Source organism: Mesocricetus auratus, unplaced genomic scaffold (assembly GCF_017639785.1).
Source record: "Mesocricetus auratus isolate SY011 unplaced genomic scaffold, BCM_Maur_2.0 Super-Scaffold_100026, whole genome shotgun sequence".
In the NCBI taxonomy this organism is placed as follows: domain Eukaryota; kingdom Metazoa; phylum Chordata; class Mammalia; order Rodentia; family Cricetidae; genus Mesocricetus; species Mesocricetus auratus.
This window is the reverse complement of record NW_024429207.1, coordinates 23,534,380-23,560,202: the sequence shown is the minus strand read 5'-3', so window position 1 is coordinate 23,560,202 and position 25,823 is coordinate 23,534,380. Positions and strand designations below refer to the sequence as shown.

At 39.8% G+C, this 25,823-nt stretch overlaps 1 long non-coding RNA gene across 4 annotated transcripts in view; it reads right to left on the bottom strand.

Annotated features, from left to right (window-relative positions):
• LOC110340317 overlaps window positions 1–25,823 on the bottom strand; it is a 124,087-nt gene that overhangs the window by 19,282 nt on the left and 78,982 nt on the right. For all 4 annotated transcript variants that reach the window (XR_005871212.1, XR_005871211.1, XR_005871209.1 and 1 more), the window contains one exon: window positions 12,784–12,912. This is a non-coding gene — a long non-coding RNA (uncharacterized LOC110340317). The remainder of the gene's footprint in view (window positions 1–12,783; window positions 12,913–25,823) is intronic.

Here is a 25,823-nt window from a genome sequence, read left to right as displayed (position 1 = left end):
CCGCCTCTCCCTGCTAGACCTCTTCCTGCGGCACAGGGGCAACCACGCACTAGACAGGCAGCTTGAGCCGAAGAAGCGGCTCGCCTGATCCCGATGATAGAGCGGGCCTTGGCTATAGCCCCCCTGCTCAAAATTTTCAGTAATGGTTACTACCTCCCCTGTACCCCACCCCACTCCACCCCCACCCCGGCAGATAAAATCACCTGGATAAATGATGATCCTGTCTGGGTAGGGCAATAGCCTCTAGTCAAAGAAAAATTAGAAGCAGCCCAGCAGCTTGTGCAGGAGCAATTCAATGCTGGCCATATAGAACTCTCCACATCTCCTTGGAATACCCCTATTTTCGTTATCAAAAAGAAATCAGGTTTGTGGATGCTTTATTTTTGGAAGCCACAGATGTAGTTTTTCTGGATGAATTGTTTTTCTTATAGATGTATCGGTGTGGTATGCTTTTGCATTGATCTACAGGGTGATTTAAATTTTATTTTTACAAGCAGTTTTTCAATCAAATTCTATATTTGATACAATGTGTTAAAGGTAGATCAGCCTAGAGTCATGCAGCTAACAGCTGGGACCCCTGAGTGTCTAGGAGTCCTTAGAGGCTAGGTGGCCTCTCTTGGTAGTCCCTGTGGTGGTAGTGCTGGCTGGTCACAGGAACGAACCTTCAGGGCCCTCAGCATGGCCCTGAACTCTTGGATTGTTACAAGGATTTTTCATGGGCATTTTGCTACACGGGCAGTGGACAATCCCAGTAGTCCCTGGCATGCCATAAGCAACCTTTCTGTGATCTCTCCCTAACTCATTTTTCACACCTATGAAAAAAGGAATGTGCCCTGAGTAGATGTTACACTCCCTTGGTGTTTATATGCCTCATTTGCAAATGCAAACATTTTGTTTATGTTTTAAACCCTTCCCCAAAGTAACTGTGCTGGCTGGCTCACCATAGACAGTACACGTGTAGCTCTGTCATGGGCATCCTGTGGCAGGCATGTTGATCCTGTAAATTGCACTGATCTTGTGCTGGGACATTGCCTTGCTTTTACGATCCCAACACATTTCAGTATTATATGCTAGAGTGTGCAGACTAGACTCTGCTCTCTCGAGCACTGTGGAATGGCCTCGTCTGACTTTCCAACAAAAAGTTTTCCACCTCTAAACAGCATGCTCTTTTAGACCTAAAGAGAAGGCTTGAATGTAAACGTATTAGTTAGGAGTCTTTGTGGCACTTTTGGTCTGTTTAGTTTTCTTGTGATCGGTCAGGCCCCCAAAAGTATGTCATTCTAGTTCTGTGTGACCTTTGTCAGCTTGGACAGCATCTAAATGGCCCAGCTAGTGTTACCAGGCCATTGCTACATTTCTTTAGCCAGTCCTGAACTTAAAGCTGTGAGGTCACTGCTGTGTCACAGTGTCGTTTATGATACATCCATGGGTGGCAGGGGCACCTGAAGCCTTGTGACCCTGCTGGGTTCTAAATCCATGCTCTATTCAGCCCCACACAAACTGTCTGTGGTCAGGGTACCCAGTGTCTGAAACTAAAGGAGCTTTTACACTCAAACCGCTGTATGTGTGTGTATGTATATGTGTATGTGTGTGTGTGTGATCAGTGCCATTACAGAGCCTTCACTTTATGTCTTTGGATTTGTTCTGCCATTTTATTGTCTCAAGTTGAATGTATCAGCTTAGCCAAATCACTACAGAAGGTGGTTTCTAAAAACCTTTCACATAGATGCATAAAAGCTACCTCTGACCTCTCTTTGGTTTGTGTTTGATCAGTCTAACTCTTTACAGTTAGCACAACAAGATCATAGGTTACATCACCTTAATGCACAAACACTTAGGCTACAATATTCCATAACTCGTGAACAGGCTCGAGAGATAGTTAAATCGTGCAAAGCTTGCCTTTCCCTTTTGCCTGAACCTCATACAGGAGTCAACCCCCGTGGTCTTGTGCCTGGTGAGCTTTGGCAAATGGATGTTACTCATTATTCTGCCTTTGGTAATCTTAAATATATTCATGTTACGGTGGATACCTTTAGTGGCTTTGTTTGTGCCTCTCTCCAAACAGGAGAGGCCACCAAAGACGTTATTGCCCATGTTTTACATTGTTTTACTATTATTCCTGTCCCTATCGCCATTAAAACTGACAATGGCCCAGGGTACATTAGTTCTAAATTTAAGGATTTTTGTAAAAAATTTGGCATTACCCACAAAACAGGAATTCCCTTTAACCCTCAAGGACAGGGAGTTGTAGAGCGAGCTAATCAGATCTTAAAAAATATGCTCTTTAAGCTTTCTTCCGAAAGCAAAACCCTGTACGCTCGCAAAGGCAAGCATCGCCTACTTTTAAATCATGCACTTTTTGTGCTCAATTTTCTCTCTCTGGACAACAATGGCCGATCAGCCGCTGATCGGCTCTGGCACCCTTCCACCTGTGAAAACAGGTACTTTGGAAGGATGTGCACACGGGCCAATGGCTCGGTCCTCACCCAGTCCTTATCTGGGGAAAAGAACATGCTTGCTTTTATAACACCAGCAATGGAGAAACGCTGGCTTCCAGACAAACTGGTCAAGCTTTATAACCCTCCCAGGGAAAAAGCCCCTGAGGAATCTCTTGTTTTCTCTTTCAGATGCTGTTGATAACAAAACTCCCAGTAAAGATGACGCCACATCGCCTGCTACTTCTTCCATTTCTCCTTTTGAATTTTAGTTTCCCTCCTTACATCCCCCGGCCAGACAGCTTAATTCTGGCCCACCACCACTTAATCCCCTTTGTTCACGCAGTTGGTGCAACCTCCTGCATATCCAGTTTACGGCTGCAGGAAAAAGGTTCCTCTGGGAAGGTTCCCGAGGAGCTTACTGGGGTCTACGCCTATATGTTTCTGGCACGGACCCAGGCCTCACCTTTTCCATTAGACTTTTGAAAGAAATCCCTTCCTTTCGCCCTATTGCTGTTGGCCCCAATCCTTTTTTATACCCCTCTGGCGGTGGCTCATTCCTACCCAAGGCTGCCGCCCCTCGCCCTGGTCCTAATCTCCATTCTCTAGCTCCCGCTGCCGCCACCACTGTTTATCAACCCACCATGCCCGCCGGTCCAGTCTCCACCGAGGACCTCATTCTTCAGATGGTCAACACCTCAGCCCAGGCACTCTCCAACACCACCTATGAGCGCTGCTGGATTTGCTATTCTCCCATCCCTCCATTCTACGAAGGAATTGCAGCCTTCGGCTCACCCATCTACACCAACGACACCAATCTGCTTCGCTGGGGCACGCAGCCACAACCACGTGGCATGACCTTAGGACAGGTCGTGGGATCTGGACTCTGCCTTTTGGGACCACGTATGCTTCCCCCCACCCCGCTGTTAGAAGCATGTACTCAAACCATGCAAGTTGCTGCTCATGCTTCCTTTCTTATTGCCCCCAACCTCACCTTTTTTGCTTGCTCCACAGGGTTATCCCCACATATTATTGTAGATGTTTTTCTTGCGCACAAGGACTACTGCGTCCTTGTTGTACTTGTGCCCAAATTGACTGTTCGCCCTGAATCTGATTTATTGCCCCAAAGTGATCCAACTGTAACTCTCTCTCGCCAAAAAAGAGAGCCGGTCACCGCCCTCACACTAGCCATATTGGTTGGTCTGGGTGCGACAGGTGCTGGCACAGGAATTTACTCCCTAATCCACACAAAGGACTCTATTAATGCTCTAACCCGCACTGTTATTAGAGACGTAGATGAGCTAAAAAGAGGTTTAGATTACTTGGAACAAACTGTTGGTTCCTTAGCTGAAGTGGTACAACAAAACCGCCGAGGTCTCGACCTCGCCTTTTTGCGGGAGGGAGGAGTTTGTGCCGCCCTTAAAGAGGAATGTTGCTTTTTCAAAGACAAATCAGAATTAGTTAGAGATAGTATCAGAAGAGTTAAACAGAGTCTGGAAGAAACAAAAAGAAATTTGGATCAAAGTGAATCTTGGTACAAAAATTGGTTTTCTACCTCTCCCTGGCTATCGACTTTGCTGCCTAGTTTGTTAGGACCTTTTATTGGCCTTATGTTACTTATTTCCTTTGGTCCTTGGGCATTTCGTCGCCTTACTGGTTTTGTTAAAAATCAGGTTGATGAGGCTACCAAAAATTCAGTTCAGGTTCACTATCAGCAGCTCTCTCAACAAGACCCCGAAGAACCTGAGGCTGTAGACAAACCTACATTCCAGCCTTTGAGCTTTCAGGAGTTTGAGTACCTGGCCAACCGCCCGCGTTCACTCTGCTCCAGGCTGTGGAGATGCTTAAGACGGGGATAGCTTGGTGCCAGAATCTGGGAGCAAACATGGCTCTCTAAACATTGCCGGCAAAAACTTAATTCGTATCCTCTCTCGCCATGTCCAGAACTGGAAGCCCACCAGGTAACCTAAGCCAGGCACTTCACCCAACTGCTCTCTTCTTTTACTATATAGAAAAGGGGGAGATGTTGGGGACTGCTAGAACCTTGAACAAAATGGAGTCTGTCAACCGTTTCTTGGCCTTCCGCCTACGTGACTGCGAGCACACATGCCCTTGAGACAAAGGAAAAGGCTAACCATTAAAGTTAAATTTACACAGGGCAGCCCACCCGCCTAGCCAGGGGAAATACCCTTACAGAGCAATTGTCTTTGTTAACAAGATTATAGCGTTCTGCTGTACACTTCCTACCCCTCCCTAATTCCTGCACCTGACTTACGCTGACAAGCATTTGTGGAATGCAACTAATGACTGATGGAAAATTACAGCTTTGTCTTTACCGTATTTGGTGTATATTTGAATTGAGACTTGATTGACATGCTTGTACCACCCCCTGAGGTCCTTCCTCTATAAATTCCAGCGCGCCCCAAAAAATAAAGGCTCTTGATCAGCGAACGTTGTCTTGAGCCTGTTTCCATTAACCTCTTGAAGTTCACTTTCCAGATCGGATCTGCTCGTGAAGGCCCACTAAATTAGTAGCGACCCTCATCACCTCACCCCCGCGGGTCGGGGGTCCCTTCCCGGGGGTCGCAATACAGAACAAAGAAGCATATTAAGAGCAGCTAAGGAAAAAGTCAAGTAACACATAAAAGCAAACCTATGAGAATTACACCTGACTTCTCCATGAAAACTCTTTTTTTTTAATTTTATTTTCCAGTTTAAATTTAGATAAGAATCAAGGTTGCTTCACAAGTCAGTTCCAGGTCCCTCTCCCATTCCCTCCCTTCCTCCCATGCCCTCCCCCCCCCCGTTATCCCCTCATTTCTCCAGGGAGGGTGAGGCCCTCCATGGGGGTGTCCATAGTGTGTCATTCATATAGGGCAGGGCCTAGACCCTTTCCCAAGAGTTCAGGGTGAGAGTGCACCTCACATTGTTCTATTGGAGTCCATGAAAACTCTTTAAGTCAGAAGGTCCTGGATTCTACCAACACTAAGAGACTATGGATGCCATCACAAACTACTATACCCAACAAAGCTCTCAATAACTATGGATGGAGAAAACAAGATATTCCATGAAAAAACTAGATTCAAGCAATATGTATCCACTAACCCAGCCCTACAGAAAGTTTTGGGAGGAAAACTCCAACCCAAGGAAGTTAACTACAACCAGAAAAACATAGGCATTAGAGAATCCCTCTCTACCAACAGCCAAAAGAACAAAGGGCTGATATTCCACACATAATTCCACCAACAACAACCATTCCAAATTGACGAAGAATGAGCAATCAATGGTCATTAATATTCCTCAACATTAAAGGCCTTAACTCACCCAGACACAGGCTAGCAGAATGGATTCGAAGAAGTACCTATCCTTCTGCTGCATACAAGAAACACACCTCACCCTCAAAGACAGATGTTACCTCAGAGTTACAGGTTGGGAAAAGATTTTTCAGTCTAATGGACCCAAGAAACAAGTGGGGGTAGCAATCCTAATATCTCACAAATGAGACTTTAAACTAAAATCAGTCAAAAGAGATGAACGAGGTCATTTCATACTCATCACAGGAGAAATCCACCAAGATGAAGTGTCTATCCTGAGCATCTATGCCCCAAATACAAAGGCATCCATATTCATAAAAGAAACATTAGTAAAACTCAAATCACATATAAAACCTCACACTTATAGTGGGAGACTTCAACAACCTACTCTCACTACTAGACAGGACTATCAGACAGAAACTTAACAAAGATGTAAAGGAACTAATAGAAGTTATGGCCTAATTGAGTTCAATAGACATCTATAGAACATTACATGCAAACACAAAAGAATATACAATCTTCTCTGCACCACTTGGAACTTTCTCAAAAATGGCCACATACTTGGCAACATATCAAACCTCAACAGGTACAAATAAATTGGAATAATTCCATGTATTTTTATCAGAACCCCATGCTTTAAAGTTAGAATTCAACAATGTTATAAATTGCAGAAACCCTGCAAACTCATGGAATAATGCATAATTGCACCATTTCTGGGTCAAAGAAGGAATAAAGAAAGAAAGACTTCCTAGAATTCAATGAGAATGAAGATACAACATACCCAAACCTATGGGACACTGTGAAAGCAGTGCTAAGAGGGAAGTTCATAGCACTAAGTGCCACACCAGAGAGTTAACAGCACAACTGTAAGCTCTAGAATGAAATGGAGCAAACTCACCCCACAGGCGACGATGCCAGGAAATAATCAAATTGAGGGCAGAAATCAATAAAGTCAAAACTAGGAAAACAATACAAAGCATTGATGTAATAAAAAGTTGGTTCTTTGAGAAAATCAACAAGAGAGATAAACCTTTATCCAAATGATAGAGTGTGAACATGTGAACATAAGAAATTAAAAGGGGGACATAACAATGAACACTGAGGAACTCCAGATAATCATCAGGCCATACTTTAAAAACTCATAATTCGAAAATTTAAAGGAAATGGACAATTTTCTGGATAGATATCACTTGCCAAAGTTAAATGAAGAATAGATAAGCAATTTAAAAAGACCTATAACCACTAAGGAAATAGAAGAAGTCATCAAACGTCTCCCAAACAAAAAAAGTCCAGGTACAGAAAGCCTCAGTTCATAATTCTAACAGTTATTCAAAGAATAGCTTATAGCAATTCTCCTCAAAGTATTCCACACAATAGAAGCAGAAGGGGTCATTGCTAAAATCTTTTTATGAAGCTTCAATAACCTTGATACCTAAACCACACAAAGACACAACTAAGAAAGAGTACTTCAGACCAATTTCCCTCAAGAACCATGATGCAAAAATACTTAATAAAATACTGGCAAATCAGAACCAAGAACACAACAGAGAACTCATCCACCATGATCAAATAGGCTTCATACTAGGGATGCAGGGATGGTTTAACAGATGAAAATTCATCAATGTAATCCACTATATAAAGAAGTTGAGAAACAAAAATCACATGATCATCCTACTAGATTCTGAAAAAGCCTTTGACAAAATCCTTCATGATAAATGTCTTGGAAATATCTGGGATAACATGAACATACCTGAACATAATAAATCTATATACAACAAATCAATAGCCAACATCAAACTAAATGCTCAGAAACTCAAAGCAATGCCTCTAAAATCAGGAACAGAACAAGGCTGTCCACTCTCCATGCATCTTCGATATTGTGTTGTACTTGAAGTTCTAGATAGAGCAATAAGACAACAAAACAAGATCAAGGGATATAAATTGGAAAGTAATAGGTCATACTTTCACTATTTGTAGATGATGTAATAGTTTACATAAGAGACCCAAAAAACTCTACTAGAGAATTCCTACAACTGATAAATACATTTAGTAAAGTGGCAGGATACAAGGTCAATTAAAAAATCAGTAGCCCTACTATATAAGATGATAAAAGGGCTGAGAAATAAATCAGAGAAACATCACCCTTTACAATTACCACAAACAACATAAAATACCTTGGGGATAATGCTAACTAAACAAGTGAAAGACCTATAAAGCAAAAACATTGAGTATTTGAAGAAAGACCTCCCATGTTCTTGGATAGGGAGGATCAACATAGTAAAAATGGCAATCATGCCATAAGCAATCTACAGATTCAATGCAATCCCCATTGAAATCCCAGCAGCACAGCTCTTCACAGACCTTGAAAGAACAATTCTCAACTTTATATGGAAAAACAAAAAAAACCCACGATAGCCAAGACATCGCTGCTTAACAAGGCAACATCCGAAGGCATCACCATCCCGGACTTCAAGCTCTATCATAGAGTTATAGTCCTGAAAACAGCTTGGTATTGATACAAAAATTGACAGGTACTCCAATGAAATCACATTGAACACCCCGATATTAACCCATACAAGTACAAACACCTGATCTTTGACAAAGAAGCTAAAATTATCCATCTTCAACAAATGGTGCTGGAGTAACTAGATGCTGGAATGTAGAAGACTACATATAGATCCATGTCTATCGAGATGCACAAAACTAAAGCCCAAATGGATCACAGACCTCAACATAAATCCTGCCACGCTGAACCTCTTAGAAGAGAAAGTGGGAGGGACCCTTGAAGGAATTGGTACAAGACAATCCTTCCTGAACATGACACTAGTAGCACAGACACTGAGATTGACAATTAAGAAATGGGACCTCCTGAAACAGAGAAGCTTCTGTAAGGCAAAGGACACAGTCAACAAGACAAAAAAGCAGCCCACAGAATTGAAGAAGATATTCACTTATCCCACATCTGACAGAGGGCTGATCTCCAAAATTTACAAAGAACTGAAGAAGCAAGTCTCCAAAACACCAAAATATTCAATTAAAAAGTGGGCCAAGCTCGTTTCTAACTTAAATTAAAAAGTGGGCTACAGAACTAAATAGAAAATTATCAATTGAGGAATCTAAAATTACTGAGAGACCCTTAACCTTAGCCAATAGGGAAATGCAAATCAAAACAACTCTGAGACACCATTTTGCTCCTGTCATAATGGCTAAAATCAAAACACCAATGACAGTTTATACTGGAGAGGAGGTGGACAAAGGCGAATACTCCTCCACTTCTGGTGGGAGTGCAAACTTGTTGTACAGCCACTTTGGAAATCAATAGGGCAGTTCCTCAGGAAAATGGGAATCAGTCTAGCACAATTTCCAACAATTCTACTCTTAGGCATATACCCAAAAGATGCACATTCATACAAGGACAAGCAGCATTATTTATAATAGTCAGAACCTGGAAGCAACCTAGATGCCCCTCAACTGAAGAGTGGATAGAGAAAATGTACATTTACACAATGGAGTACTACTCAGCAGAATAAAACAATGGAATCTTGAAATTCACAGGCAAATGGATGAAACTAGAAGTAGCCACTGTGAGTGAGGTAAACCAGTCACAAAAAGACAAACATGGTAGGCACTCACTCATATATGGATTTTAGATATGGATCGGTGGAGTGCCAGCCTACAATCCCATTGCCAGAGAGTCTGGGAAAAAGAAAGGACCTTAGGAGAGATATGCATGGTACTCCAGAGAAGGGAAATGAGGTAAGATCTCCTGAGCAGATTGGGAGCATGGGGAGAGAGGGAGCCAGGGGAGAATAAGAAGGGAGAGGAGGACATAGAGAGCCAGGAAGGTTGAGCTGGGTGAATAGAGGAGAGCAGGATAAGAGACACCATAATAGAGGGAATCATTATAGGTTTGAGGAAAGATCTGACACTATTGAAATTTTCAGAAATCTACAAGGATGACACCAACTGGCCAACTAAGCAGTAGTGGTGAGACTATCTTAAATGCCCCTCCCTGATAATACGTTTGAAGACTACCTTATATGCCATCCTAGAACCTTCATCTAGTGACTGATGGAAGCAGAGGCAGACACCCACAGTTAAATACTGAGCTGAACTCCTTGAATCCAGTGACAGAGAGCCAGGAGTGATGAGCAATGGGGTCAAGACTGGGCTGGTGAAACCCACAGAAACAGCTGACCTAAACAAGGGGGAGCTCTTGGACCCCAGACTGATGCCTGAGAGGCCAGCAAGGGATTGATCCTGAACTCCTGAATGTGGGTGTCAGTGAGGAGGCCTAGGCAATCTATGGGGTCTCCGGTAGTAGATCAGTATTTTTCCCTGGCATACATATGGACTTTGGGTGCCCATCCCACAATGAGGGCTGCTCTCTCAGCCTTGGGGAAGGGCCTAGGCCCTGCCCTAGATGAAATGACAGACTATGGAGATCCTCCACGGAGGGCCTAACTCTCCCTGGGGATGGAATGGGGATTGAGGGGGGCCTGGAGTGGCTGACCAAGGGAAGACGGGAGAGGGAGCTGGGATTGACATGTGAAGCAAGCTTCTTTCTAATTTTATTTTTAAAAAAGTTTTAAAAAGTTTGACCTTGATTGAATGATCCAACTCCTCTTCTTTCCATCATACTCGGATAGTCAATCTTTCACATGTTCTGTTCTACTGATGTGGTATTTCACTGAATCTTTTATTTGACCCTATTTTATTTTTCATTCCTATCATCAGTTTGGTTCGGCTTTCTTTCAGTATTACTATCTCTTTATTAAATTCTACTTTCTCATTTTTTCATACCTCTCTGTATTCTCTTTGGAAATATTTGAATCTTCTCTGAGTTATTTTACCATGTTCACAATCATTCTTTTTAATTCTGCATCTGAAATTTTATCTAAATAATTTTGATTTTGGGACATTACTGGGGCTTTAGTGATTTAGGGAAGAAACAAACTGTCTAGGTTTTCATATTACTTGTTTCTATTTACACTGGAGTATGTCTATAGGGGTTTTGATCACTGGTTAAGATGTTGCTGTTGTATATTCAAAATGTCCCTCTTCTTTTGGTAGATGTATTAGTTGTGTTCTAGAGAGAGTAGATCGCAACACAGTTGTGGTGATGTTTCCAACAGACTATTTGATATGCGTTAGAGGAGCCAGACTTTATCTCCATTTCACCTAGAGGGCCAAGAACTGCCTACAGCAACAGTGACAGTCCAGGAGCTCACCTGCTCTGATAATAGAGTAGGAAATGACTACATAATAATTTTAAGTACCAATTGAATTATGTAATAAATGGACCCTGATAGTACTATAGATACTAATGCTATCTGATAAATAGTTGTATAACATGGATACCCTTAGGCTTACAGGAAGGGTCACATACTTCAGTAGTTTTAAGTGCTATTGATGCAGGACAATCAGCCCCCATCTAAATTTCACTAAGTCATTTCTGCAAGTCCTTCCACAAGTATACCACATTTGGTATTTTTGTTTGTTTGTTTGGGTTTTCCTTTCTCCCTTCCCTTCCCTTTCCTTTTATTCCTTCCTTCATTTCATTCTTCCCTTTTCCCCTTACTTTCTCACCCTCCTTCCTTTCTTTTCTTTTCTATGTGTTTTGAAACAGGGTCATAAGCAGCAGACGCTGGGTAATATTGAATTCTTTTTCCTTCTGCCTCCATCTACCAGGTGCTGGGATTACAGGATTATGCCAGCATGCCTGTGCTCACATTTGTACTTAAATACTTTCTAAAAGTGCCAATCTTAGCTGGGCAGTGGCGGCACACACCTTTGATCCTAGCACTCTGCAGGTAGAGGCAGGCTGATCTCAGTGAGTTCCACATGGAGGGCTGCTCTCTCAGCCTGGACACGTGGGGGAGGGCCTAGGCCCTGCCTGGGATGATATGACAGACTTTGAAAATCCCCCATGCAAGGCCTTACCTTCCTTGGGGAGTGAAGAGGGGAGGGAGAGGGAGCTGAGAGTAACATGTGTAAAAAGTTAAATATTAAAAAAATAAAATCAGCATTGAATTAATTTTAGAATCCTGTTTCCTCAAGAATTAATACATTTGAAGTTTTTGTTTTTGCATGACAGTCATAACCGATTTTTTTCACTTATATTGTAACACCTATCAAGGAGGAGGCTGCCAGGCATGGCTGTGAACAAGTGTATTTGGAAGTCTTAAATGGAAAGATCCTCATTTCAAGGCCATCCTGAACTATATAAGGAATTTAAGGTCAGCTTGGTTATAAAGTAAGACCCTGTTTTCAAAATAAAACCTATAGAAGCTATCTTGCATATTCATGTCTATTTACATAAAGAAACATTAGTTTGCCTGAACTAACTTACCTGGCTACCATACCATTCAGGACTAGGGAGTGCAAAGCGTGTATCTTTTTAAACTTTACCACAGAGGTCTTCACAAGGGTGTCTGGACTGGCTTAGACCCTTCCTTCTAGAAGTAGCAGAATAGACCCTTTGAGACTCCTGTCTTAAGAAAGAATATCTCAGAAATCCTTGAACTACTCATTTCTCTTATTTATATACCTTTTTACTCCTTTCTAAATTTTCTTTTCCCCAAATTCAATTTTGGTACATTTTCTGCTTAGTTATTTGTACATGTTGGACCTTGCCTGAAAGTAATGTTGAATATAAGCCTTAGATAAAAGTTGGATTCCTGACACCCATGTAAGACACGGCAGCATCTCTCTGCAGGTAGTTGACTCCTATGCCAGAAATAGTAGTACAGAGTAAAAGTATCATTTGGGGCTATCTTCCAACCATAACAATATTTCAACCTTATTGTGATGGCCATTCTTGGTTGTCAGTTTGACTACATCTGGAGTAACTAAAGCCTAAATCAGTAGGTACATCTGTGAGAGTTTTTCTTAATTAAATCAATTGAGTTGAGGAGACCCACTTCTAATCTGGATCTTTGAGGTGGGAAGATCCCACCTTTAATCTGGGCATTACCTTCTGGTGGCAGACTATAGAATAAACATGGAAAAAGAAAGCTTTGCTCTTTGCCTACCTGCTCTTACTAGCAAGTTAATTCCTTCATTGGCGTTAGTGCCTACTTATTCAGGATTCCAGCATTTATTGAAGTCCAGCCGAAACAACCAGGCTCCTGGAATGAACAGTCACTGGATTCTTGGACTTTCTGTTGGCAGACAACCATTGTTGGATTAGCTGAATCACAGGCTGTAAGCACTCTAACAAATCTCCTTTAACTATATATTCTATAATTTATTTTTTCTTCTATGGAACCCTGACTATTGCAACTATTCAGAAAAGAAATATCCTACAGAAAGAATTAAAATACCCAATGTTTCCTTTTCTTAATTTCTTTTAATTGAAAATAGATTCTTGTGTCATAAAATACATTCTAACCACAGGTTCTCCTCCCTTCTCTCCTTCTGCTCAGTTGATCCAGTGGGCCATGCTCTCCTGATATTCTCCATCCCCTCCAGCTTCTACAGTCTTTCATCTCCCTCTTATGCATGGTTCCATAATCTCTTAGGGAAGGGACCCAATAAGAACCTCCAATTTAATGTCTCTATCTCTCCCCCCCCTCTCTCTCTCTGTGTGTGTGTGTGTGTGTGTTTGTGTGTGTGTCTGTGTCTGTGTGGTGACTGACTGTGGGTCTCTGTTCCTGCTCCCATCCTATGCTGGAGAAAGTCTCTCTGGTGATAACTATGGAATATCATTAGAAATCTGAGAGCTGAGGACAACTTCCACTCAGCTCATTGAATGTAGAGAGGTTGAGCTGGCATGTGCTTGGAGCCTTCTCCCCTATATTCTGGTCTCTTTTGTCACAAGAAGGAACTCTTCAGGGTATGGAAATAGAAACTTGGACACAAACCCAGTCACAAAACCTTCCACTTATAATCTGTCCTGCCAGCAAGATATCTTGGAGCAGTGGTGGCACAGAACTTGAGGGAGTGACCAGCCAATATCTGATTTAAATTGAGGCTCACTCCACAATACCAGACTTTTCATTCCAAAATTTTGATGTCAAAAGTTGTAAAATGGAGGTAGAATGATATGAAACCTGTTGCATTGTCTTATAAAGTTTAATTTACAGCTGGACCTAAGCCCTTCTTAATGGAGTAAAATAAAGCTAACCATTATATTAAACACAAGGTGTGGTGTGGAGGTTCTGGCAAATGTAATTATTATGGCAAACATTCTCCAACCTACTAAACTGGATGTATCAAGGCATAAGAGTGACAATACTCTACAAGGCTTTTACTACCAACTAGTTGTTTATTACTAAGTTAATTACTTAGGTTGAGCCACCCATTACAGAAGGAGAAAGGATCAACTTCACTATTAATTTTTCTTCAACCCTAAAACATCATGATGCAGGTTGTGCTTTTGCTATTACTCTCAAGACTTTAGTCTACTAGCAATAAGGGCTTAAAGTTCAAAATAACTCTTCTCCAGTGTAATTCAAAGAGGCAAGCAAAGTTCATGATGAAAATCCAAAGCAAATGATCAAAAGAGCACAAATTAAAGTTGATTACATTTCCCTTTTTGCATCCTTGAAGGTATAGATAATTCATTATAAACCCTAAATTAACAGCTTTCTGTTTCTTGCATATCACCTCAAGCATTGATGTTTTTTTAAATTGAATTTAAATTATGTATACAAATTTAAAATACAGAATGATACATATTTAAAATACACTAGATACATAACAATGATAATGTGGCTAGAATAAAGGAAATTATTCCCCCCAAAGACACATCAAATGGCCAATGACTATAGTGATTAAAAGCAGGCAAAAGTACAATTTTTATATTAGTAGTTCAGATAGTGGGGAGGAATGATGCTAATGCTGGTGTTGACAGTAGTAGTGGTGATGGTAATGGTGTGAAGATAATGATGGTGAGAATAATTTTTTGCTCCTTGACCCAGCTGCTAGAGACACAAACACAGTGGTTTTATGAGCATCATTAGGCTGTGTAGCTGGGATTGGTGGTAGTTTGTCCAATTGTTCATCATATTTCAATAAGATACTTTAAATGTATGACTTCTATTGATATATTTCTTAAGATTATAACAATGAATAAGTATTCATATTCTTATTTATTTATGAGTGATTTCAGCACAAATAATGTAATAATTTATCATCCATATATTATGATTAATATTTTATATTATCTTTTAAAATGCAATTTTAATTTTTTGTTTAAAATTTTTATTAAAAATAGGTATTATTTCATATAGTGTATTCTGATTATGACTTTCCTTCCCAAGCTCCTTGAAGATCTTCCCCACTTCCCCTCCTACCCAAATCTATACCTTTGCTTTTTCACACACACTTGAATATAAATGGGCATATAAAATTTAGATAAAGTTAAATTTAAAAAATAAAATAATAAGATTAAAAATAAGCAGAATAGGCAATACAAATGGAAGAAAAAAGACAAAGCAGAAACTCACAATACACACACATACACATACACACACATACACATACACACACACACACACAGGAGTGAGAGAAGGAGAGAGAACCCCCATAAAAACACACAAGACTAGAAACCAAAGGACCTGTAAGGTTAAATAACAAGGCATTATCAGAGTAAGATTCTCAACAAATATCATTCAGTTCATTGTGTTTTGGTCATCTACTGCTGGGCATGGAGCTTAGGCTTAATGGTGTTATGTATGCCCTGTGAGACTGTGTTGGAGAAAGTTAATTTTTAATTTGTGAGGGGTTATCAATCAGAGATAGCTTTTGGGATAAGAATGGAGTTTGTGTCCTCTTCTCTCAGCAGTGTTACCCATTCTGGCCCATTCTTGTGCAGATCCTGTTTGTGTTCCCACAGTCTCTATGAGTTTATGTGTGCCAGCTCTGTTGTGTCTAAGAAAGCCTTGATTCCTTGTTGTCCTTCATTCCCTCTGGCTCGTACACTCTTTTTGCACCCTCCCTTTCACCGAATTCCCCCAAATCCTGAGGGGAAGAATTTAATGGAGACATCCCATTCATGGCTGAGTGTTCCAAGGTCTCTCACTTTCTACACATTGTCCAGGTGTGGGTCTCTGTATTTACTCTCATCTGCTGCAAGAAGAGTCTCTGAAGATGGTTGAGATTATCTATGAGTATAGTGTGATGTTGTCAGGAGTTATTTTATTGCTAAGTTCCTTTAGTAAAATGGTAGTATTTGGTTTTCGCCTAGGCCACTGGCCTATCTAGTCTCAGGCATTTGGCTACCTGAGTAGAGTCTGCTTAAGGGTTTCATCTGAGTGAGCCTTAATTCCAATCAGATACTGGTTGGTTGGTCCTAGCTGCTTTGTGACACTATTGCATTAGCACACTTTTCAGGCAGATCGACATCGTAGACCAAAGAGTTAGCTGCTGTGGACCCCTTTCAGTACCCAGCCCTTCTAGCCTATAAGTTAACTCCTTAGTTAACTTGAACAGTAGAAACAAGTTTTACCAGAGACCCCTAGTGGCCACTCCTAGCAGAGATTCACACCTCGCACCAACTACCAGGCAATCCACAGGTCCAGAGAAGGCACCAGAAACCAAGAGACAAAGAAGCCACTCAAATGAGATCACAAAGTGGTTCCTTAAGGGTACCTGCTAGGATTACAATTGAGAAGATTCCCTAGGATGCAGAAAGATAAAATGTCTGAACACTAAGTAAAAGTTATAATCTTCTTTGTGATTTTCAATATTGTGATGGAGGAGGTGAGGCCCTACCTAAAGTCTTACATATATGAGCTTTAACTTGTAACTGTAATGTAAAATACCAATATAAGAAAGGAGTGCTAATTCCATGTCTGAAACCTATAGGCAATGTGAATTGTGCTGGAATTCGAGCTTCTCAGCTGGAGAGAGACTTGAATCTCTGGGCAAGGTCTCTTTTCCTTCTTTTTCCTTCTCATTCTCCACAATTCTCCTGTTTTTATCCTTCCTTGGTGGATAAAATATTCTTGTTTTCTTTTTTATAGTTGTCTACATATTTAACATTTTCTATTTGGAACAGAAATTTATTTTTTTAATTTTTAAAAATTAAGGTTTTTATAAAAGAAAATAAATTAACAAAGCATTACCTTAAGAAAAGATATTTCCTTAATTAGGAGAATTTCGTGTGTGGTAGACAGATGGTAGGAAGCTGCTGAGACTAATTTGCTTTTCAAGGTGAAAATCACAAACTGGGTTTCTGCCTTTTCTTCTGGTAGCTACAGAATTTCTGCAAAAAATACTGCACTGGCATATAAGACCATGTAGTTTTTGGTGCTCATTAATTTTTTTTCAACACACAACATTTGTAGATTTTTTAAATGAAATTATCCCCTTTATCCATAATTTTTATTATTTACATTTCTTTTACGTTTTATTTTTAATTGCACATACATGTTTAACAAAATTCCCAACACTAGGATACCCCAAAAATCCATGACCTTCAAAATGTTTTCCCCCCAAAGAAAACATCATTAATATTTTATAATATGTAGTTTATATTTTTTAAAAAATATTTTACTCATTATATTTTTATTATTTGAGATTTTGTATAAAGGGTTTTGACAATATTCAGTCTCTCACTAACCCACCTATCCAACTTTATGTTCTACTATTTTTCTTTTACCCATGAGGTATGATTTGTGTTGCCCATATATTCACAGAAGCATCACTTTCCTCTGGAGCTTGGTTGGACTACCAGTGGCAACACTCTTAAAACTGACACTCTCCCATCAGCCATGAATTTCTCATCACTCTTCTGGGGGTAGGAATTCCTCTCCCCTTTCCATGCTGGTATTTGGTCTGGGTTGAACTTGCTTACATGGGTTTATGTGTGCTGTCACAATTGCTTTTATTTCACATATGTAAGTGATGTGTTGTGTCTAGAAAATACTGTTTCCTTGCATTCATTCTCTGCCTCTGTGTATTACAGATTTCCACGTTTTCTTTTACAAACATTCCTATGCCTTAAGAAAAAGGTGTGTAACATATATGTTCTATTTAAGTCTAAGCATTCTTATTTTCTACACCTTGGTCAGAGTTTTGTTTCTGTGCTAATAACAATCTACTTAAAAATATAAGCTTCTCTGGTGAAGGTTGGGTGATGCATTCTTCTATGAGTACAGCAATTAGTCATTAAGAGTCAATTTAATATTGAGTACATTCAGCTGAATAAAAACAATCAGGTCTCCTGAATCTGATGGATGAGAAAGAAAGTGGGGAATGCATGTGAACTCATTGGTATGGCATAGGATATTCTGAACAACATGTCAAAAGCACAGGAATAAAGGCTAAAAATTAATAAATGGTACCTAGGACACCCAAAAGCTTCTGCAAATCAAAGCACACCATCATTCGTGTGAAGAGTAATCATGAAAACTCTTTAGGGGGCCAGGCTTCCAGTGTCCTGCTCAGAGCCACCTGAGGCCTGGGGACTGCACACTGGGATACCATCCCGGCAGTCCAGCCCAGCCAGAGATTGCCTTCTTCCTAGTCCCTTTCTCTGCAAATGGGATGAGGTAAGCCTGGACCTATCTCCAGTCCGTCTTCTAGTGCCCTGCTCAGAGCCCCCTGAGGCATGGGAACTGCACACTGGGGAACCCATCCAGGTGGACCAGTCTACCCAGAGACTGCATAGGCCCTGTTACTACTCCTGCCTCTACCTACAGGAAGAAGAGAGCCATCAGAGTATTGGACCTGCTTGCACCCACTGGAAGGGAACATTAAATGCATACTGAACAGGAGAGGAAGAGACTCATCCTGCATCCACTGGAAGAAGGGATGGGAAGACGACAATATCAAAACAATTCAACAACAGAAAAACCAATATGACACCACCAGAGTCTAGAGACTCTACACCAAGACCTGAATATCCCAACTCAGATGAAGTAGAAGAGAATGACCTTAAAAACAATTTCACAAAAATGATAGAGGCCCTCAAAGAGGATATGAAAAAATCCCTTAAAGAAATAGAAGAAAAAACAAACCAAAAATTACAAGAAGTCAACAAATCTTTTCAAGAAAGTTAAAAAAAAAAACCAAACATATGAAGGAAACAGTTCAAGACCAGAAAACTGAAATAGAGAAAATAAAGAAAAGACAAACTGAGGGACTGTTGGAAACAGAAAAACTTGGTAAATGATCAGGATCTATATATGCAAGCATAACCAACAGAATACAAGAAATGGGAGAGAGAATCTCAGATGATGAAGATACACTAGGAGAAACAGATTCATCTACCAAAGAAAATCAAATCTGTGTCCAACAAATTCCTAACACAAAATACCCAGGAAATATAGGACACAGTGAAAAGACCAAACCTAAGACTAATAGGCATAGAAGAAACCCACCTCAAAGGGGCAGAAAACATATTCAACAAAATCATAGAATAAAACTTCCCAAACCTAAAGAAAGACATGCCAATGAAAATTACAAGAAGCTTACAGAACTCAAAATAGAGTCAAACACAAAAATAGGTCAACCACCACAAAATAATAAAACCCCAAACATACAGAATAAAGAATATTAAGAGCAGCTAAGGAAAAAGGCCAAGTAACATATAAAAGCAAACTTATCAGAATATCTCCTGACTTTTCCATGGAAACTCTGAAATTCAGAAAGTCCTGGATAGATATTCTACCAACACTAAGAGACCACAGATGTGAGCCCAGACTACTATATGCAGCAAAGCTTTCAATCACTGTAGATGGAGAAAATAAGATATTCCATGACAAAACCAGATTTAAACAATATATGACTACTAATACAGCCATACAGAAAGTTCTGGAAGGAAAACTCCAACTCAAATAAGTTAACTACAACCAGAAAAGCATACCACTTTACCAACAGTCAAAAGAAAAAAGGGTGGCAATCCACACACAATCCAGCACCACAACCAAATCAAAAACAAAGAAGAATGAACAATCAATGGTCATTAATATCCCTCAATATTAATGGTTTTAACTTGCCTATAAAAAGATACAGGCTAACAGAATAGATAAAAAGACAGAATTCATCCTTCTGCTGTATACAAGAAACAGGCCTCAATTTCATAGACAGATAATACCTCAGAGTTAAGCGTTGGGAAAAGATTTTCCAATCAAATGGACCCAAGAAACAAGCAGGGGTAGCAATCCTTATATCTAACAAATTATACTTTAAAATAAAATCAATCAAAAGAGATGGAGGTCATTTCATTCATCACAGGAGAAATCTGTCAAGATGAAGTCTCAATTCTGTGCCCCAAATACAAAGGCACTCACATTCATAAAAACATTACTAAAACTCAAATCACACAAATAAAAAATATTTTAAAAATCAGTAGCCCTTATATATACAGATGATAAAAGGACTGACAAAGAAATCAGAGAAATATCACCCTTTACAATTGCCACAAACCACATAAAATACCTTGGGATAACACTAACAAAGGAAGTGAAAGATGTATATAACAAAAATTTTGAGTCTTTAAAGAAAGAAATTAGATACCATAAAATGAAAGATATCCCATGCTCTTGTATAGGTAGAGTCAACATAGTAAACATGGTAATCTTGCCAAAAGCATTCTACAGATTCAATGCTATCCCTATCAAAATCCCTGCACAATTCTTCACAGACCTTGTAGAACAATTCTCAACTTTATATGTAATAACATATAGAAGGCCCAGGATACTCAAAACAACACTGTACAATAAAGGAACATCCAGAGGCATCACCTTCCCTGATTTCAAGCTGTATCATAGAGTCATAGTCTTGAAAACAGCTTGGCATTGGCACAGAAGTATACAGGTAGAACAATGGAATCCAATTGAAAACAATGATATGGACCCACACACCTACTAACACTTGATTTTTGACAAAGAAGTTAAAATTATACAACGGAAAAAAGAAGCATCTTCAACAAATGGTGCTGGCATACTGGAAGCTGGTATGTAGAAGACTGCACATAGATCCATGTCTATCACCATGCACAAAACTTAAGTTCAAATGGATCAGAGACCTCAACATAAATTCAGCCACACTGAACCTCTTAGAAGAAAAATTATGTACCCTCAAATGAATTGGTACTGGAGACTGCTTCCTGAACATAACACCCTTAACACAGACACTGTAGTCGACATTTAAGAAATGGGACCTCCTGAAACTGAGAAACTTCTGTAAGGCAAAGACACAGCCAACAAGACAAAAAGGCAGCCCACAGAATGGGAAAAGATATTCCCTAACCCCACATCTGACAGAGGGCTAGTTTCCAAAATGCACAAAGAACTCAAGAAGCCAGTCACCCAAATACCAAAAGATCCAATTAAAAAGTGGGGTGCAGAACTAAATAGAGAATTCTCAATAGATAGAATCTCAAATGGCTGCAAAACACAAAGAACATTCTTAGCCATCAGGGAAATGCAAATAAAACAACTCTGAGATACCATCTTAATCCTGTCAGAATGGCTAAAATCAAAAACACCAATGACAGTTTATGCTGGAAAGGATGTGGAGAAAGGTTAACACTCCTGCTGGGAGTGCAAGCTTGTATACCCATTTTGGAAATCAGTATGGTAGTTCCTCGGGAAAATGGGAAACAGTCTAGCACAAGATCCAGTAATTCTACTCTTAGGCATATTCACAAAAGATGCACATTCATATAACAAGGACATCTATTAAACCATGTTTACAGCAGCATTATTTGTAATAGTCAGAACATGGAAGCAACCTAGATGCCCCTCAACTGAAGAATAGATGGAGAAAATGTGGCACATTTACACAATGGAGTACTACTAAGTCAGAAAAAAAAAACAGTGGAATATTGAAATTCACAGGCAAATGGATGGACCTAGAAGTAACTACTGTGAGTTAGGTAAACCAGTCACAAAAAGACAAACATGGTATGTACTCACTCATATATGGATTTAAGACATATATCAAAGGATTACCCACCTACAATCCATACTGCCAGAAAAGCTAGGAAACAAGGAGGACCCTATGAGAGACATACATGGGACCCTGGAGAAGAGTAAAGGGATAAGATCTCCTAAGCTAATTGTGAGCATGTGGGGAGGGGAGTTAGGAGAAAGAGAACGGAAGAAGAGGGGGGAGAGGAGGATAGGAGAGAGCAGGAAGATTGAGTCAGGAGAATAGAAAAGAGCAAGAAAAGAGATAGCATAATAGAGGGAGCCATCAAAGGTTTAAATAGAAATTTGGCACTAGGGAAATTTCCAGAGATCTACAAGGTTGACCCTAACCAACAATCTATGTAATTGACTAGTGGCTACCTTAAATGCCCTTCTCTGATAATGAGATTGATAACTACCTTATATACCATCCAAGAGCCTTCATCTAGTAGCTGATGGAATCAGAAACAGACACTCATAGCTAAACACTGAGCTGAACTCTGATATCCAGTTGCATAGAGGGAGGAGTGATGAGCAAAGGGGTCAAGACCAGGCTGGAGAAACCCACAGAAACAGCTGACCTGAACAAGGGGGAGCTCATGGACCCCAGAATGATAGTTGGGAAATCAACATAGGGCTGTTCCACACCCCCTTAATGTGGATGTCAACTTGGAGAGCTGGTTAATCTGTGGGACCTCTGGTAGTGGATCAGTATTTATCTCTAGGACAGGAATGGACTAGTGGAGCCCACTCCACATAGAGGGATACTCTCTCACGGGGGAGGGTCTAGGCCCTGCTCCAAATGATATGACAGACTTTGAAGATCCCACCATGGAAGGCCTCATCCATCCTGGGGAGCAGAAAGGGAATGGGAATATGGGGGGGGCACGGTAAGAGGGGTGGAAGATAGAACTGGAATTGACATTAACTTGTAAAACAAGCTTGTTTCTAATTTAAATAAAGTATCTTTAGGGGAAAATCCTTACAGCTTAACAATTTCATAGGATTAATATCTAGAATTACAAAAGGCTAAATTAACTAAACATCAAGAAAACAAATAACCCAATTAAAAATGAAGTGTGGAGCTAAACAGAGCGTTCTCCAAAGATGACATACAAGTGACTAGGAAATATTTACTTTAAAATTTTTACACTTTTGACCAATAGGGAATTGCATATTAAAACTACACTGAGATTTCATCATATTCCAATAATAATAGCTACAATTTACAAAATGATGACGAATGCTTCATGGATGCAGGAAAAGGGAAATACTTATTCATGGTTGGAGTTTCAAACTGGTGTAGCCTCTTTGGAAATCAATATGCAGGTAAAAAAAACACCCAATAAACATGATCCAGCTACACCTCTCTTAGTCATAGACCCAAAAGACTATATCTACTATAGAGATAATTGTTCATCCATGTTCACTGTTACTGTATTCACAATAGCTAGGAATTTTAAATGGTCTACATATCAACTAATAGATTTGTAGATAGTGAAAATGTAGTATACTTATTCAATCAATATTACTCAGCTGCAAAAAATGGAGTGAAATATTTGGATAGATGGATCGAGATGGAAACAACCATTATGAGTGGGGTAACCGTGAGTCAAAAGGCAAGAATAACATGTTTTCTCTCATTTGTAGGTGTTAACTTTGAATCTTTAGCTATATGTGCATCATTTGACATGCCAAAAGTCATTAGAAAATTAGCAAGGGGATTTCAAGTTTGCAGAGATAGAACACAGTGGTATAAAATGTTAATACCTATTAATGGAACAGGAAGGCTTATTAGAATCACTGATGGAAGGGCAGAGTAGAGGGGGTAAAGGGATGGGATAAATAAGTATAAAGACTCTTGGAAAAAGTCATGCAAACCTACCTACTACTACTGTAGATGCTTTCTAAAGGAATTAAAATATAGTTATCATATAATGGAACATCAATGACCCTACTGGAAGCCGCATACTAACATCCTTGGCTCAGTTGGTCCAGTTCATTAATTTTGACACTGCCATAATCCTTTCTTTATATGTGACTTAATTTCTTCCCTGTCAGTTAGAGATGGCTAATTTTCATATCTGATTAGAGGAGTCTCAGTTATTATCAACAGTTATTCAGAACTGTGTTGGCCTAGGCTGATGCTAAAAAACTTACTGTTCAACTATCTAAGCATCTAAGTGTAGATAAATATACAAATTATGAAAAATATAAATATATTCCCTGTTGATCACTTCTATTTTCCTTATAATTTTCTCCTTTTTTTCCTTTCTTTATGTCACCTGGAGATGACACATCTACGACAAATCAACTCTTTGGTTATGGAGCAACTAGTGTGGTCCCAGGGAACATTTGTTGTAAAGACCAAGAGAGAAAAGCACTGATTAGAATAATCATGGGAATTCTGTTTCTAGTGTATTGCTATGGGATGCAGAGTACTAGCATCTGGAGTTGTTATATCTGCAAGCAGCATAACTATAAGTATAAAACGTAGAATTCTTACTCACTATGAAGAATGGGCAATTTCTTTGAACCCTGAAAAATTAGCACTTCTCCTATCCATCAATCCATCCATCCATCCATCCATCCATCCATCCATCCATCTAGAATCTTGTCTATCTCAAAAACTTGATTAATATACCAAGTGTAGGTATGTGGCAACCAGGGAAAAGAAAGAAATTTAAAATGAAAATCAGGAACTGTGAATATGACTCCATCTATACAGTGCTTGCTTTGTGAGCATGAAGCCCTCAGTTTGGTCTTCAGTACCACATTAAGAAAATAAAATGAATGGGGCATGGTGGAGTCTGCTTGTAATCATATTACTGGTGAGGTGGACACAGGAGGATTTCTGGTGCTCACTGCTCAGAAAGACTGGTCTTATGGATGAGCCTCAAACCTGTTCTTATATCTGTGGAATAAAACTATATTATCCTCTGGCCCCACATGTGTGCAAACCCTAATGCAAGCACACTCTCATTCATATATATGTACAGAAACACACACACAGATGCATATACACATGTGTGGCCCTACATGAACACATATACACATACAAACACAAAATGAAAATAAAAGTAAAATTATTTATAATTCTAAGGGTGCATCTTCTGGGCATAGAGTTTCTTCTCTTGCATCAAGAAATGATAGCAGTAATGATATTAACTGTAACCATAGTGGTAGTATAAATATAAATGCTTGGTTATTTGCACATACTAAAGCATTTTAAAACATTGATATTTCCATTGAAACTGACATTGGTGACTTTTGTCATCCTCATATCGTAACTTAAAAATGTTAGATGAACACAAAGGTTCATTAATTTGTCCAAAGTCATGCATAAGAAAGAAGTGGCAGAGCTGCCTGTGGGTCAAAATCAGCCAGTCAATAGCTCATTGGTGTTACACTTAGAATAATCAGGGAACACGTGAACAATGAACATTTCCTCTTGGTCCTATGAACCCATATTAACTTTGTCTGAAGTAGAAGCTTCTCCACCACACTTACAACAAGTTCTCCTTTGCTATCCTTCTACAACGGTAGTCTCAGAGGGCATGCCTCTTCATGCTTATGGGATCCAGATTGCCTATACACTGAATTCTGTCCTTATGTAACTATATGGTAAATGCCAGTTCGCTAATGGAAACATCTCCATCATCCATTCACTGAAGGTTACGAAGAACAGTTTTCGTCGGGATGCCAGTTATGTGTGAAGCTAAGAGAGTCTTTCAAGCATTCATGTCTGGGAAATTAGGCTACACAGGGCTGTGGCCGTGGCTGATGTTCTGCCCCTCACGGGTTAAACCCCTTCTCCTGGTGGCTGTGTCGTATTTAGGCAGTTCCTGTTCTAAACACCATCTGACTACTGCCTATTTAGATCATGGATATGGAGCTACCTCGAGAGAAAAGAAATGTGGATAGACATCTGCAGGTGGCTGTGGCAATATTCGAGGTCGTTCAGCTTTAATGTACCTGTGCATCATCTGTGGATCTTTTTAATATTCACAGAGTCTGACTTCACAGGTGTGGCAGACTGCAAATCCCACCACCATTCTTTAATTCTCTGTGTATCTGTGTCCTTTTCAGAGTGATGTTGAAGTCCTTCTTATGAGGAATAAACTCTTTATGTCATCTACTTCAATTTTTAAAGTTCTGTGACTTGCTGTGACCCATAGAAGAGGTTGAAGGTCTTGTCTAATTATGAC